Source organism: Mirounga angustirostris, unplaced genomic scaffold (assembly GCF_029215605.1).
Source record: "Mirounga angustirostris isolate CCGP_5_RB_7025 unplaced genomic scaffold, mMirAng1.0.hap1 SCAF_4, whole genome shotgun sequence".
Lineage (NCBI taxonomy): Eukaryota > Metazoa > Chordata > Mammalia > Carnivora > Phocidae > Mirounga > Mirounga angustirostris.
The window spans coordinates 83,780,487-83,786,401 of record NW_026991712.1 but is presented as its reverse complement, the minus strand read 5'-3'; the positions used below and the strand labels follow the sequence as shown (position 1 = coordinate 83,786,401).

The following is a 5,915-nucleotide window of genomic DNA, read 5'->3' as shown; positions in this document are numbered from 1 at the left end:
ATTCTCTTGGCTGCTTTCTTTTCTGTATTCAATGTCCACTATAATTTCGCACCAATGTTGCCCTTATGAATCTTGTTGATCAGCCTCTTTTCCAGAGAATTTTTGTTCAGTTTTTTCCTAGTCTTGCCAATTCTAGTTTCCCATTTCTTGTTTATTGCCCACTTCTCTTTGGAGTCGTGTGTTTGTTAAATGAACTTTTACCTTTTCATGTCTACAAATGCTTGTTCGTACATTTCATTCAGGTCGGGATGTGATTTTACAGTTTTCCTATGTTTTGTGATTGATTTCAGGGGGGATCTTTACTGAGCTGAAATGTTTGACTCTCTATTTCTCCTTGTTTTGTTTTCTTCTGTCACCTTGGGACACCGGTCTGCTCTGCATTTTCACTTTAACACACCTGGGTTTGCTGGAATGAGAAACAAAATTCCACGTAGGAACGGATGAGTGCTCTGAGTAGCTTAGTGGATTTCTGAGGTCTGGATCCCTCTCTTTGGTGTAATTATTCTAAGAGATGTAAAGGTCTGGGGATAGTGGAGGTTTGTCTTCCGCTCCTGGAATCCTGTTTTCTTCCAGTAGGTCTTTTCATTTCTACCAGTGGCTTCATTCTCTTTAGCACAAGCCTCCAAAGGACGCTACCTTCATCCAGGTCTGCCCCTCCCCTGAGTGCCACCTCTGTCCTCCACACCGTGCAGCCCCTTCCTTCTGATCCAAGTAGCCGAAGCTGGAGTCAGCAGGCCTCAGGCACCCTCTGAGCTCTTCCCACTCTCTTTCTGCCATCATTCACCTGTATTCCCTGCTGAGAATCCTCCCAGAAGTCCTCTCTTCTAAGTGCCTGGTCTGTGCTGACCCCCCTGCTGTCTCTGGCTCCCAGACCCGGCTAAGTACTAACCATCTGGAGTCCACAGTTGTCTCTGGCCCCTGGCTGTTCGGGGACAGGGTTATGAGCAGTGTTACTGACTCTCGAGGTTAAACCCTGACCCTTTAAAGTCATGTTTTGAGAGATTCAGTTGCCATTATCCTCAGTGGACTTGTACTCCTTATCACTCTTTTCTAGATGCAGAATGTCAGTAACACACACAAGTAGACAGAATCGTAGAACACATCATTCCCGTCCTCATCACCAGGTTCAACAGTTATCAACTTAGGGCTGAACTTGTGTGAATATAATCCCACCCACTTACTTTTTCCTATATTATTTAAAGCAAATCCCAGACATCATATTTCATTTGCAGTTTTATGTGTGTTTCCCTAAATGAGAACTCTTTTTCAAAGTATTATCATCATAACCTTTAAATATTCATAAATTAATTTAAAATATGTAATATCATAAAATACGTAGTGTTCAAACTTCCCATTGCTGTATTTAAGTTGTTTTCTCTGTATCAGGATCCAAATAAAATGCACACACTCTGATCAGTAGGACCTGTCTTCAAGCCTCCTAGCAATGTGTAGATTTCTCCTCAGTTTCTCCCTTTCCTTAGTCCTCCCTCCTTCCCTCCCCCTCCCTCTGGCTCTCACTCTCTGCTTCTCCCTCTCCAGCTCTTGTTCTCTCCTTTTTGGTTACTCATTTTTGAAAATACTGAGGTGTTTGTTCTGGAGCATTCCCACAGAATGCGTTATAGCCAGATATACATTAACACAGTCCATCATACTTCCTCTTAGTTCATGCTGGAATCTCCACTGTTCATGGAGAACAGTGTTATTACAAAGAAATGCAAGCCACACATGGAATTTAAGATTTTCTGGCAGGAACATTGAAAAGTAAAAAGTGTAAGTGCACAACAATCAAAAATAATCTTGCATCTTGCCGCTTAATGCTTCACATTAAGGGAAACAGAATTCCGCCAGAGTAATAAAAATGTGATTAATAGAAAAATAGTCTATATTTCTTCAGGTTTTAAGTTTACATTTCAGTGAGCTGTAAATGAAAGATAATTAAAATGCACTTCTAAGGAAAGAGGTCCTACTAACCGCATTCCAAATATTCAGTAGCCCCTTGATTCTAACGACTGCTGTGTTGGACCTGGCAGATGTAGAAACCGATCAGTTTCAGGCTTGACATGTTGGCAAGACTTCCTCTCAAGTGCTGTGTGCTCTTCCATCAGGAAGCACCTCAGGTCCCCTTATGTTCAAGGCCCATCCGTCAATTGATTCTGTGGAGCAAAATGATGATATTCCATCATCCTGGTTTGGATCCTAGAAGACTATAAGAGGGGAGGTGGTGTCTGGGGATGGGTGAGGTGATGGGGATTAAGAATTGCACTTGTGGTAATGAGCACTGGGCAATGTATGGAAATGTTCAATCACCATGTTATAAACCTGAAACTCATGGAACACCATATGTTAACTCTACTGGAAATACATATTTTTTAAAATTTTAAGACAATTTTATTTTATTTTATTTTATATTTTTTAAAGATTTTATTTATTTATTTGACAGAGAGAGACACAGCGATAGAGGGAACACAAGCAGGGGGAGTGGGAGAGGGAGAAGCAGGCTCCCCACTGATCAGGGAGCCCGATGCAGGGCTCGATCCCTGGACCCTGGGATCATGACCTGAGCTGAAGGCAGACGCTTAACGACTGAGCTACCCAGGTGTTCCCCTCAGTTTGTTTCTTAGATTAAGAGTCTCTTATGATTTGTCTCCCTCTCTGGTTTCGTCTTTTTTATGTTTTCCTCTCTTCCCCTATGATCCTCTGTTTTGTTTCTTAAATTCTGCGTATCAGTGAGATGATATGAGAATTTTCTTTTCTGATTGACCTATTACGCTTAGCATAATATCCTCTAGTTCCATCCATGTCGTTGCAAATTGCAAGATTCCGTTTTTTGATGACTGTGTAATATTCCATCATATATATATATGTATATATATATAAATACATACATATATATATATATATATATATATATATATATATATATATATATATATATACACACACTACATCTTCTTTATCCATTCATCTGTTGATGGACATCTGAGCTCCTTCCATAGTTTGACTATTGTGGGCACTGCTGCTACCAACATTGGGGTGCAAGTGCCCCTTTGGATCACTACATTTGTATGTTTGGGGTAAATACCCAGTAAGTAGTTCAGTTGCTGGGTCTTAGGTAGCTCTATGTTCAACTTTTTGAGGAACCTCCATACTATTTTTCAGACTAACTGCACCAGCTTGTATTCCCACCAACATTGTAGGAGGGTTCCCCTTTCTCTGCATCGTTGCCAATATCTGTCGTTTCCTGCTTTGTTAATTTTCGCCATTCTGACCAGTGTGAGGTGGTATCTCATTGTGGTTTTGATTTGTATTTCCTTGATGCCCAGCGATGTTGAAAACTTTTTCATGTGTCTGTTGGCCATTTGGATGTCTTTGGAAATGTCTGCTCATGTCTTCTGCCCATTTCTTGATTGGATTATTTGTTCTTTGGGTGTTGAGATTGATAAGTTCTTTATACAGTTTGGACACTAACCGTTTATCTGATATGTCATTTGCAAGTATCTTCTCCCATTCTGTCGGTTGTCTTTTGGTTTTGTTAGAACTTTCTGGTTTCTTATTAGTGGCTACATTATTTATAAAACTTTCTTCCTTGAACATCTCTGTTGAAGTTTGAATTAATAGCAATATGACAAAGAGGATTTATTTTTGTAAGGCAAGAAACTTGGAGAAGACTGGTCCCATCAATGGGCAAAACCAGGTAAATTTCACTTCCTTTCAAAGGAAAATTGAATTCGAAATTAGAGCTCTGACAGCTTTCAAGGTGGACTGTCAGGTGCCTGAGGCATATGTCTTCCAGGGTTTGTGTCTCTGCAGTAAACTAAAGGAAGTTAAGATGGGGTCAGATGGGCCAGGTCCCCTTCAATGCGAGAGTCCTCCGCAGTTTCTCCTCTGCCTTAGAGACTGGGTTGAAAATATCCTTGCTCTGCTATTCCTACTTCTCTGCTTTAGATAAAAGGTATACAACTCAGTGTTTCCTACTCATAAATTGATCATTATAAGAATAGCCTGGAAGAGTTAGTACAAATACCAGTTCATAGTCCTGGTTTCTAGCAATTCTGATTCAGTGGGCTTAGATGGGGCCTGGAATCTACTTACTGCACTTAGGTGTTTAGTCAGTTTGGAGACTCTCTGCTATCATGGATGTCCCTTACAGTTCTTGAGAGTGATGATTTCATATATATTAGGACTTCTAGTCTTCAAAATCAACTTGTCAAGGAAGTATTACATTTTCCTGGTTTGCAGATGAAGAAACCAAGTCACAGAGAGGGTCTGTAACTGGCCCAAGGTCCCCTTGCTGTAGGTGCTGGGGCCAGGTGTCAGGTAGAGCCCCCTCCTACCCCAAGCCCCCTTCCCACATTTTCCATTCACTCATATCTTTCCATATAGGTGCTTTCTTTGCCTAGACCTCATTCCTGCCCCAAACCTCCTGGATTAAACTTTTTCATGGGAAAAATATCTGCACAACAAGCTAATAGCATATTGTTCTGACCACTAGCTATTAATGTGAGACATGGTGCTTAATAAAAATACTTTTGCTTTCACATCTCCAACTAACATCAATATATGGTACAAAGTGGGTTTTAATATTAACTTATTTTTTAATAGATGTTCATCCATTCCACTTACTTTTACGGAAAGTCCTTCGTATTCTGCTGAAGCATACTGGTGGCTTTATTTTAAAAATCAAATAATTGAGGGGCACCTGGAGGACTCAATAGGTGGGGCATGTGACCTTTGATCTCAGAGTTGTGAGTTCAAGCCCCATGTTGGGTGTAGATTACTTAAAAAGAAAATAATTGAAAACAATAAAATTAAAATTTATAAATGTATATGTGTATCAGGAAATGTTTTACTCTCTACCTTCTCACATTGATATATTTACATTGTGTTTACTTATACCATAACGAATGCCTTTATAGTGAGCTTTGAAATTTAGTAAACTTCTCCATTTTAATTCTTCAAGGTCAACTTGGCTATTCTAGGTACTCTGATTTCCATAGACATTTGAGAATTAGCTTGTAAATTTGCCCCAAAATGCCTTCTCCAGTATGAATCAGAATAATGCTAATTTGATATTCCAACAATATTGAGTCTTCTAATCCCTGACTGTAATATATATTTTTCCAATTATTTAGATCTCCTTTAATTTATCTCAGCAATAGTTTTCAGGGATCGTTGTTATATGTGTTCTTATGCATTTAATTGTGGTGGACTTGCATCTCTATTCTGTCTATTGAATTTCATTTCCTTTTTTTTTTTTTTAATTTCAGTTTCTAAATGCTCACTGCTAGTATGGAGAAATACAGTAGATTATTACATGAATGTTACTGAGGTATAATTTAGGTACAGTAGACTGCATCACTTTAAAGTGTACAATTAAGACTATACTTTGAGGGATCATTTCTATAGTTTGTTACTACAGAAGTTTCTCTGAACATGTAGAGTACCCAAAACCATGAGGAGGAGGTGCAGTGTTCTCTCCTGAGCATGAAGCTGGCTTTAGGTGTTGTTTCCACAACTGCCAATTGCCACTGATGATCGTTCTCCTCCTCCTTTGGAGGAGTAAGAGAGAGAGGACGCAGTGTGAGTGCTTTCTCAACAAAAGAAAAATTTAAAGAGATAAACTGTACTACTAAATGCATTTGCACAGATGTACATACAATTGAAACTACTGCTCCATTCAGGACACAGGGCATTTCCTCTACCTCGAAGTTTCCCTTGGGTGGCCCCATTGAAGTCCCTCACTGCCTTCACCCGCAGCCCCAGGCAACCGCTGGCATCAAAGTGGGCTTGCATTTTTAACAACATTATGTAAATGGAACTTTTGTATGCCTACATTCCTTTCTGCAGCCTAAGGAGTCTAAAATGTATCCATATTACTACATGGATCACCAGTTCAAACTTTTTTATTGGTAAGT

The 5,915-nt window shown here is 39.6% G+C and overlaps 1 non-coding gene across 1 annotated transcript; it reads left to right on the top strand.

The window, feature by feature from the left end:
- Nucleotides 1–5,375: 5,375 nt before the first annotated feature.
- On the top strand, nucleotides 5,376–5,589 carry LOC135364245 (small nucleolar RNA U3). The gene has a single exon (XR_010411167.1). It is a non-coding gene; the product is annotated as a small nucleolar RNA U3 (small nucleolar RNA).
- The last annotated feature ends 326 nt before the right edge of the window (nucleotides 5,590–5,915 follow it).